This window comes from Peromyscus californicus, unplaced genomic scaffold, assembly GCF_007827085.1.
Source record: "Peromyscus californicus insignis strain IS unplaced genomic scaffold, ASM782708v3 Scaffold_4__1_contigs__length_199733344, whole genome shotgun sequence".
Taxonomy (NCBI): Eukaryota; Metazoa; Chordata; class Mammalia; order Rodentia; family Cricetidae; genus Peromyscus; species Peromyscus californicus.
The window spans coordinates 12,382,015-12,393,563 of NW_026294562.1; positions in this window are offsets into that span (position 1 = coordinate 12,382,015).

An 11,549-nucleotide genomic window follows, 5' to 3' on the forward strand; every position below is an offset into this window, starting at 1 on the left:
TGACAAATCTTTCTTTTTCAACTATGTCTGGTTTACTGTTTATCATCTTCTGTGTTTTAAATTTCAGTGTCTGCTATTCATTTCTAGAAATTCTCTTTCTGTTAAAGCTACCAGTTATCTTTTAATTGTGTTTCATTTTCTTTATATTTGTGTCCTTGTTTACATTATTTTAGTATACTCATTTTTCAGATACTCTTTCAGGAAGTTCAAGTATATCAAGCTCTTTAACTCTATTTCTTTTCATTTGGCTTATCAGCTTTCCATTGGTGGTATTATTTCCATATGTGTTTAGTTATTTTTTATATAAAATTATCCTTGGCAAAAAAGTATTTATTCATATGAGTTTTGTATAGATTGAGTTAGAGTTATTTCTTTATAATTAATGGAATGTGGAGTATTACATTTGCAAACAGCTTGAAATGCCTAATAAACCTCAGCTTATTGCAATAAGATCTCACCAGATAATTCATACATATAATGTAATGTGATATAAACTTAGATAAATCATTACTCCATAAAGGGGGATAATTATAATAATTTTATGCTCCACTTTCTGGATAAGTCGCAAATGGAAAGTTTTCTAGACCTCATTTTATTGAATAGAGAGCATGTGTGTATGTGGATGTCATATATGCTTGTGTGGGTAAATGTGTATGCATGTGTGTATATGAATGTGTATCTTTGTATGTATATACATGTGTATGTGTGTGTGCATGGCTATATGTGTGTATGTATATTAGTATATCTTTTTCTACTTACCTTCTATGTAAAGTCATGGTTTTAAAGCCAGAGCATCCTATGTAGAGTTGACAACTAAATCATGTTAAACTATGTTGCTACAGTGACAGTTCATTGCATTCCTGATTATTCTCAGAATTCTTGTGATTTGCTGTCTTGAAATTTTCTTGCTATTTGTCTTTTAAATATGGAATTAATTAATATTAAAGTTACCTTTATTAATTTTGTTTATGAAATATTAGGAAGTATATAAAATTGAAGTAAACTAACTCTTGAAAGTCTATGTAACAGGAAAATGAAATCACAAAATAATTAAAAACATAGCATTAACCTTTATAATATAAATTCATGATTATGTATTATATATTATGTTTTCAGGTATAATATATAATATATACATACACTATATTTACATGCATAAAATATAGATGCACATATGTAGTTTCTATATAAGTGGATATTTTCAGTGATGGATGCCCTGTATTTGAACTCTATGTCTTCTAGTTATATTAACTTTTCTTCCTTTTTCACTTGGATTGTTGTTGGACAAATAACCAATTCCAAACTTTTCCTGTTTCCTGAAGGCCAAACAATATTTGAATTTCCTATTAATTTTAAAGCACAATAGAATTGGCATACAATTGCCCAACAAGTTAGGGTTCTGGTGCCAATATGATGAGCAGTTTCCCATTTCTACAGAAACAATTGATATACTGGCAATCCTTGCTGTTTTATTTACTGATATATTTTGGCATAAGGTGGGTGTTCAACAAATGATTGATGCATAATTACATGATCTTGTTTATCTACCCTAAACCAAGGACTTGGCTATGGTTTCTGGAATCAGGATCTAACATTCCATATATCTGCCTGTAGGAAAATTCTTAGCCCTTGAATCTTTCCTTCTAGCTGAAACTCAAATGTTAACCTCTGCTTCATCTAACAGTGAGAGGGAATGGCAAGGATGGGGATATTCTGTAGGACTGTGGTTAATTGTGAAATTTACCACCACTAAAACCTTTTATTCACTGAGATTTATATGCTTTATAATTCAGCAAATGCCTTGCACATTAAAATTAATAAATATCCCATTGTTTAAGTGTCAAGTAGTTGGATAATTGTTTTAACAAAGCCATAAAAAGGTGAATTTTATGCACAGAGATTGATTAATTTGCTAATTACCGAGCTCATGACCAGGGCTGAAGACAGGATAAGAGCTAGTATTGTAAAATATCCGCTCAAAGCCATGGGCATCCCCACATTTTTTGTCTTTGCCTCATAGGGAGATGAACAAAGAACTGCCCCAAGGAAAATCAGCTTTATTCCAGTGTTCTCTGCAAATTTGGTTATAGGCCATATGAGGACTTTGATCAAAGAAAATTCTCTTTAGCATTTTAGAAGTTTTTAATGAGTATGCTTAGAATGTAATCATTTCTACCACTTTAATAAGATATTCAGTGGAAAGTGAGGCAGGGTTAGATCAGACATTGTCAGTTATCTGCTAACTTCAAATCAAAGCTTTCAGATCTCCAGTATTCTTTAATTGAAAGGGTTTTCCTTCCCAGTATGTCCATCAAGCATATCAGCACCTCAGTGATAACATCCCCTTTATCCCTAGTGAAATTTAAACAGTGTTTCTCAGAGTAATATAGCTTATAGAAGACACTCACTGCATTGCAGGGCTCTGACTTACTGTAATAGTGAGACCAAGTCAGTGTCTGCATCTAGACTAAATATTTCTGGTGAGCAAGGTCCAAAAATATTTTCAGATGCTCAATAATTGCTATGGCACTGGTGAAAAGCATTCTCAATATATATTTGTTAAAGGAATGTTGGATAACTAGGGTAGGCCAGTTCAGACACCCTCATGACTATTGAAAATAGTCTAATCTGGAGTCATACTGTGGATTCCTGGGAATTTCTCAAGCACCAGACTTTGCTGTCCCCTCATGGGAGAACTTACCATTTTTGGAGTAGGGGATGAGAGGTGGGTTGGGGAGGGGTTACACAGGAGTGCTGGGAGAGGGAAGAGAGATGAAAGGGGGATCTGCGGTTGGTTTGTAAAATGAATAATAATAATAAAAAGAATGTTTGATACCTCTCTCCAGTCTGGTGGTCATTCACAATAGCTCTGAGGATCTACCCAGTGATAGGACTAAACTTTTCCCACATGAGATTGTCCATTCCCATGCTATGGAATGCCTTTGACATATCTCTGTGTGCAAGGTGGATGAATTGAAATTAATAAAGCTAGAATGAAAATATAGTGTAGTTAATAAAAAGTGAAAATTTACATACCCAGAGGAAACTAAATCCCCATGAAAACACTCATATTCATTTTGTTATTTAAAATAGTAAAGTGTTCTGTTACAGACTAAACACTGGAACACTCAATGTGTAATTTTCTCATAATTTTGTTTTTTTTTTCTTCAAATTTTCCTCCAAGGGATGACAGAGAGAAAAGCAAATATGTTATATTAAAATTTGTCTCTTTTAATCAGTTACTGATACTGAATCATCCTCTTTTACCAAAACAGGGCCTCGGGTTAGTGAATATTTTCTCTCCTACTTCCTGGTTGCCATGACTAAAAGTTCTAGGGAGGTGAGAAAGGCTAGGTCATGAGAGGCATGGAAACAACCTACAGTTCTTGAAAGTCTGCTCTGGGGTAAGGTGGAGTTGGTTGGTTTTTACTCTTTACTCTTCTGGGGGCCTGTCACCCAGCTCCCAAATTAATCACACATAGAGCTTATTCTTAGTTATAAATGCTCCAGCCTTAGCTTGGCTTGTTTCTAGCCAGCTTTCCTTAACTTAAATTATTCCACCTACCTTTTGCCTCTGGGCTTCTTTCTTTTCTTACTTCTGTATATCTTACTTTCACTCTTACTCCATGGCTGGCTGTGTAGTTAGGTGGCTGGGCCCTGGATTCCTCCTCTCCTTGTTCTCTTGCTCTTTCTTCTTTTTTCTCCTAGATTTCTTCTCCTATTTATTCTCTTTGCTTGCCAGCCCTGCCTGTCCTTTCTCCTGCCTTGCTATTGGCTGTTCAGCTCTTTATTAGACCATCAGGTGTTTTAGCCAGGCAGAGTAACACAGCTTCACACAGTTAATCAAATGCAACATTAAAGAATGCAACACATCTTTGCATCATTAAACAAATGTTCCAGAGCATAAACAAATGTAATACATCTAAAATAATATTCTACAACAGTCAGGCACACTTCCCTCAGTTTCACTGACTTTCAAATACCAAAGAGAATCTTAGTCTGAAATTTCTGTTTCAGTGTAACATTCTATCTTTTTTGAATTGTGACACAATTCTGCCCCCTCTCTCACTACCACCATTCAAAAGATTACAGTAATTTTGTAACTGTGAACGTTCACTGGGCCTAGGATGCTGAGAGATCAGAAGCAGGCATACACATCCTATATCTTGTGTCTTTGGGATCCTGCTTTTTTTTCCTTTTTAAAAAATATTTCAGGAATTTTACATGACAGGACAACAGAGCTATGTGCATTTCCTCCTTTTTAATTTTAATTTTAATTATTTCTTTATATTGAAAATAGATTCTTTTCTCATACAATATATCTTGAATATAGTTTCCCCTACCTCTTCTCTTCTCAGTTCCTACTCATATCCCCTCCCATTTGTATCTACTTCTTTTCTGTCTTTCATTAGAAAAGACCAGGCTTCTAAGAGATAACAACAAAATATGACAAAAAACATAATAAGATGAATCAAAATCAACCATTGCACATCAGAACCCAAAAAGAGGGAAAGTCCCAAGAGCAGGCACAAGAGTCAGAGACCCACTTGTTCTCACAGTCAAGACTTCCATAGAAATACTAAGCTAATAGCTATAATACATATGCAGAGGACCTGGTATACAGTCATGTAAGATTTGTGTTTGCTTCAGTTTCTGTGAGCTCATAGCTGCCTTGCCTAGCTGATTCAGAAGACCTTGTTCTCCTGGTGTCCTCTACCTCCTCTGGCACTTACAGTATTTCCACTTCTTGAATGCTAGGATTAAAGGCATGTACAACTAGACACAATCTGTTCCTGTACTTTATTGATATGAGCAGAAATAGTGAGTCCAAGGAACCTTTATTTCCATCATTCTTGGTGCAATACCTCTGCCTGAGAAGAGCTTTATATATGCCACATTTTTGCACATTGGTTGGTAGCTCTTGGCATTGTGTGTGTGTGTGGGGGGGGTGTTTCGAGACAGGGTTTCTCTGTGTAGCTTTGGCTGGCATGGAACTCACTCTATAGACCAGACTGGCCTCAAATCCACAGAGATTCACCTGCTTCTGCCCCATGAGTGCTGCAATTAAAGGGATGCACCATCTCTCTGTCCCAGTTGCTGGCCAGCAGGGAGAACTCCTGTGGGCAGGCTCACCCACTAAAACCCACCACTGGACCCTGCAATCTACAAGACCCATGCCCTACCCCAATACCCATCTGCCTGTACCTCCAGTAACTTTCTGAGACAGGGAATCTGCCAGCTCTCATTGGACCAATAGGTGAGTGACTCTTCTCTGACCCAGAGAGTCATGCCTCAAGGACCTAGGCCCTGGGATATAGCCAGTCCCCAGGAACCCTCACCCATCTCTGCCCCAGGTGCTAGCCAGCAAGGAAAAATCCTGTGGGCAGGCTCCCCCACAAAAACCCCATTGGACCCTACAATCTACAAGACCCATGTCCTACCCTAATACTCATCCACCTGTGACCCCAGTACCTTCCTGAGACAGGGTATAAGCCAGATCACATTGGACCAAGAGTTACGGACCAGCAGGGAAGACTCCTGGGGGCAAGCTCCCCCATCGGGTCCACCAATCCACAAGATCCACACCTTGCCCTAATATCCATCCCCCTGTGACACCAGTGGCTTCCCGAGACACAGAATCTGCCAGCTCTGACTGGACCAAGAGCCCTGGTAAGACCAAGAGTGGCACCCTGAGCCACAGAACCAGCCAGCTTAGATTGGACCAAGAGCAGCTCCCTGAGATACAGAATCTGCCAGCTCCAATTACACCATGAGCTAAGTTTGGACTCAGAGTGGCCCCGTGAGACACAGATACAGCAAGCACAGACTGAACCAATAATAGCTCACTAAGACACAGGCACATCTTGCACCTATTGGAGGAAGAAATGGGTAGACAAAATACATACAAAAACATAAAGAGCAATATGACATCACCCAAACTTAGACCTTCTACAACAGCAAGATCTGAACATCACAATGTAGAAGAAGCAGAAGAAAGTGGCCTTAAAAATAACTTCATGAAGATGCTAGAGGCCATTAAAGAGGAAATGGAAAAATTCCCTTAAAGAAATTGAGGAAAAGAGAAACAAAAAATTGAGGAAAAGACAAATAAATAATTGGAAGAAATCAATAAATCCCTTTAGAAAAAAAGACAAGAAAACCATGAAAAAGCAATTAAACATGTGAAGGAAACAATTCAAGCCCTGAAAAGTTAAATAGAAACAATGAAGAAGACACAAACAGAGGGAAGGCTGGAAATAGAAAATCTAAGTAAACAAACAGGAAACACAGACACAAGGGTAAACAACAGAATACAAGAGATGAAAGAGAGAATCTTTGGTGTAGAGGACACTATAGAGGAAATAGAGTCATCAGTCAAAGAAAACACTAAAGCCAAAAAAGTCATAATACAAAATGTCCAGGAAATCTGGGACAACATGAAAAGGCAAAACCCAAGAATAATAGGAATAGAAGAAGGAGAAGAATACCAACTCAAAGGCACAGAAAATATGTTCAACAAAATCATGGAAGAAGTTTCCCAACTTAAAGAAGGAAATACCTATGAAGATACAAGAAGCTTATAGAGCACCAAATAGACTAGACCCCCCAAAAAGTCCCCTCATCATATAATAATTAAACCACTAAACACACAGAATAAAGAAAGAATATTAAGAGTAGCAAAGGAAAAAGGCCAAGTGACTTATAAAGGCAAATCCATCAGAATAACAACCGACTTCTCAATGGAAACTTTGAAAACCAGAAGGTCCTGGACAGATGAAATGCAGACACTAAGAGACCACATATGCCAGCCTAGACTAATATACCAAGCAAAATTTCAATCACCATAGACAGAGTGAACAAGACATTCCAAGACAAAACCAGATTTAAACAATACCTATCCACAAATCCAGCTCTACAGAAAGCACTAGAAGGAAAATTCCAACCTAAGGAAGTCATATACACCCACAAAAATACAGGCAATAGATAACCCCACAGCAGTAAATCTCAAAGAAGAGAAATACACACATACTACCACCAAAAGATAACAGGAACTAATAATCACTGGTCATTAATATCTCTTAATATCAATGGACTTAATTCACCTATAAAAAGACACAGGCTGACAGGATGGATATGAAATCAGGATCCATCTTTCTGCTATATACAAGAAACACACCTCATCCTCAAAGATAGACACTACCTCAGAATAAAAGGTTGGGAAAAGACTTAAGAAGCAAGCTGGTGTAGCTATTCTAATATTTACCAAATCAGATTTCAAACTAAAGTCAATTAAAAGAGATCTGGAAGGACATTATATACTCATCACAGGAATGATCCACCAAGATGAAGTTTCAGTTTTGGACATTTATGCCCCAAGTACAAGGGCACCCACATATGTGCAAGAAGCATTATTAAAGCGTAAATCACTCATCAAACCCCAACCATTAATACTGGAAGACTTCAACACCCTACTCTCACCACTGGGTAGATCTGCCAGACTGGAATTTAACCAAGAAATAAGGGGCCTAACAAATATTATGACTCAAATGGAATTAATAGATGTCTACAGAACATTTCACCCTAACAAAAAAGAATATAGCTTCTTCTCAGCACCCCATGGAACCTTCTTTAAAACTGACCACATACTCAGTCACAAAGCACATCTCAACAGATAAAAAAATGGAATAACCTCCTATATTCTATCAGACCATCATGGCTTAAAGTTAAATTTCAACAACAACAAAAATTACAGAAAGCCTACAATCTCATTAAAACTGAATAATGCTCAACTGAATCACCAATGGGTTAAGGAAGAAATAAAGAAAGAAATTAAAGACTTCCTAGAGTTCAATGAAAATGAATGTACTACATACCCAAACTTATGGGACACTATGAAAGCAGTGCTAAAAGGAAAATTCATAGCACTAAATGCCCACATAAAGAAGGTGGAGAAAACTCACACTAGCAATTTAACAGCACTCCTAAAAGCTCTAGAACAAAAAGAAGCAAGGTCACCCAGGAGGAATAGATGCAGGGAAATAATCAAGTTGAGAGCTGAAATCAATAAAATAAAAACAAAGAAAAAATACAAAGATTCAATGAAACAAAGAGTTGATTCTTTGAGAAAATCAACACTATAGACAAGCCCTTATCCAAACTAACCAAAAGGTAGAGAGAGAGAGAGCATCCAAATTAACAAAATCAGAAATGAAAAGGGAGACATAACAACAGACAATGAGGAAATCCAGAGAATGATCAGATCATACTTCAAACACTTGTACTCCACAAAATTTGAAAATCTAGAAGAAATGGACAGTTTTCTGGATAGATACCCCATACCAAAGTTAAATCAAGACCATATAAACAATTTAAAAACATAAATAACCCCTAAAGAAATTGAAACAGTCATTAAAAGTCTCACAATCACCCCTCCCCAAAAAATCCAGGACTAGATGGTTTCAACGAAGAATTCCACCAGATTATCAAAGAGTTAATAGCAATACTCTTCAAATTGTTCCACACAATAGAAACAGAAGGAACTTTACCAAACTCCTCTTATGAGGCTATGTGGTTGTATTGTGTTCCCCCAAATATTGTGCACCCTAATAAACTTATCTGGGGTCAGAGAACAGAATAGCCACTAGGTACAGAGGCTAGAAAATGGTGACACTCATGCCTTTAATCCTAGCATTCCAGAGGCAGAAATCCCTCTGGATCTCTGTGAGTTCAAGGCCACATTGGAAACAGCCAGGCATGGTGACTCACGCCTTTAATCCCAGAAAGTGAACCTTTAATCCCAGGAAGTGACGGCAGAAAGCAAAAAGGTATATAAGGTATGAAGACCAGAAGCTAGAAGCATTTGGCTGGTTAAGCATTCAGGCTTTTGATCAGCAGTTCAGCTGAAATTCATTCTGGATAAGGACTGAGAGGCTTCCAGTCTGGGGAAACAGGATCAGCTGAGGAACTTGTGAGGCGAGGCGGCTGTGGGTTGTTCTGCTTCTCTGATCTTTCAGCATTCACCCTAATACCTGGATCCAAGTTTGATTTTATTAATAAGCACCTTTAAGATTCATGCTACAAGGCTACAGTTACTCTGATTCCCAAGCCACACAAAGATGCAACAAAGAAAGAGAATTACACACCAATCTCCCTCATGAACATTGATGCAAAAATACTCAATAAAATATTGGCAAACCAAATCCAAGAACACATCAAAAAGATTATCCACCATGATCAAGTAGGCTTCATCCCAGAGATGCAAGGATGGTTCAGCATACTAAAATCTGTCAATGTAATACACCATATAAACAAACTGAAAGAAAAAGACAACATGATCATTTCATTAGATGCTGAAAAGGCCTTTGACAAAATCCAAAACGCCTTCATGATAAAGGTCTTGGAGAGATCAGAAATACAAGAAACATACCTAAACATAGTAAAGGCAATTTCAAGCAAGCCAACAGCCAATATCAAGTTAAATGGAGAGAAACTCAAAGTGATTCCACTAAAATCAGGAATAAAACAAGGCTGTCCACTCTCCCCATATTTATTCAATATAGTACTTGAAATTCTAGCTAGAGCAATAAGACAACAAAAGGACATCAATGGGATACAAATTGGAAAGGAAGAAGTCAAACTTTCACGATTTGCAGATGATACGATAGTATATATAAGTGAAACAAAAACTTCTACCAGGGGCTCCTACAGCTGATAAACACCTTCAGTAATGTGGCAGGATACAAGATTAACTCAAAAAATCAGTAGCCCTTCTATATACAAAAGATAAATGGACTGAGAAAGAAATCAGAGAAACATCACCCTTTACAATAGCCACAAATAATATAAAATACCTTGGGGGTATAAGTTACCTTGGGATAACTTTAACAAAGCAAGTAAAAGACCTGTGTGGTAAGAGCTTTAATTCTCTGAAGAAAGAAATTGAAGATGATTTCAGAAAATGGAAAGATCTCCCATGCTCATGGATAGGTAGGGTTAGCATAGTAAAAATGGCAATCTTACCAAAAGCCATCTACAGATTCAATGAAATCCCCATCAAAATCCCAACAATTCTTCACAGACCTGGAAAGAACTGTACCCAACTTCATTTGGAAAAACAGAAAACCGAGGATAGCTAAAAGAATCCTGTACAACAAAGCCACTTCTGGAGGCATCACCATCCCTGATCTCAAGCTCTACTATAGATCTATAGTAATAAAAATAGCTTGGTATTGGCATAAAAACAAACATGTGGACCAATGGAATTGAATTGAAGACCCTGACATTAACACAGACACCTATGAATACCTGATTTTTGACAAGGAATTCAAAACTATACAATGGAAAAAAGAAAGTATCTTCAACAAATGGTGCTGGTATTACTGGACGTCAACATGTAAAAGATTGCAAATAAATCCATATCTATGGCCATGCACAAAACTCAAATCCAAGTGGATCAAAGGACTCAATATAAAACCAGTTACACTGAACCTGATAGAAGAGAAAGTAGGAATTAATCTTGAACACACTGGCACAGGAGACCACTTCTTAAATATAACACCAGTAGCACAGACACTGAGAGCAACAATTAATAAATGGGACTACCTGAAACTGAGAAGCTTCTGTAAGGCAAAGGACACAGTAAATAAGAAAAAATTACAGCCTACAGGATGCAAAAAGATCTTCACCAACTCCACATCTGACAGAGGACTGATCTCCAAAATATACAAAGAACTTAAGAAACTAGACATCAAAATAACGAATAATCCAATTTAAAAACAGGCTATAGAGCTAAACAGAGAATTCTCAAAGGAAGAGTTTCAAATGGCCGAAAGACATTTAAGGAATTGATTAGCATCCTTAGTCATCAGAGAGATGCAATCAAAATGACTCTGAGAAACCATCTTACACCTGTTAGAATGGCTAAGATCAAAAGCACTGCAGACAGCTTATGTTGGAGAGGATGTGGAACAAGGGGAACACTCCTACACTGTTGGTGGGAATGCAAACTTGTACAGCCACTTTGGAAATCAGTGTGGTGGTTTCTCAGAAAATTGGGAATCAATCTTCCTCAAGACCCAGCTTTATCAATCTTGGGTATATATCCAAGGAATTCTCAATCATACCACAGGGACATATGCTAAACTATGTTCATAGCAGCATTATTTATAGTAGCCAGAACCTGGAAATAATCTACATGCCCCTCAATTGAAGAATGGATTAAGAAAATGTGGTACATATAAACAATGGAGTACTACTCAGCAGAGAAAAACAATGACATCATGAAATTTGCAGGCAAATGGATGGAACTAGAAAATATCTTCCTGAGTGAGGTAACCCAGACTCAGAAGGACAAACATGGTATATACCCACTCATAAGTGGATACTAGATGTAAAGCAAAGGATAACCAGACTACAACAGAAACTAACTAACAAGGAGGACCCAAAGAGTGACTCATGGATCACCCTGGAAGGGGAAAATAGATGAGATCTCCATGAATAAACTGGGGATGAGGGGTGGGCAATGTAGAGTAGGGGATAGGGAATGAGAA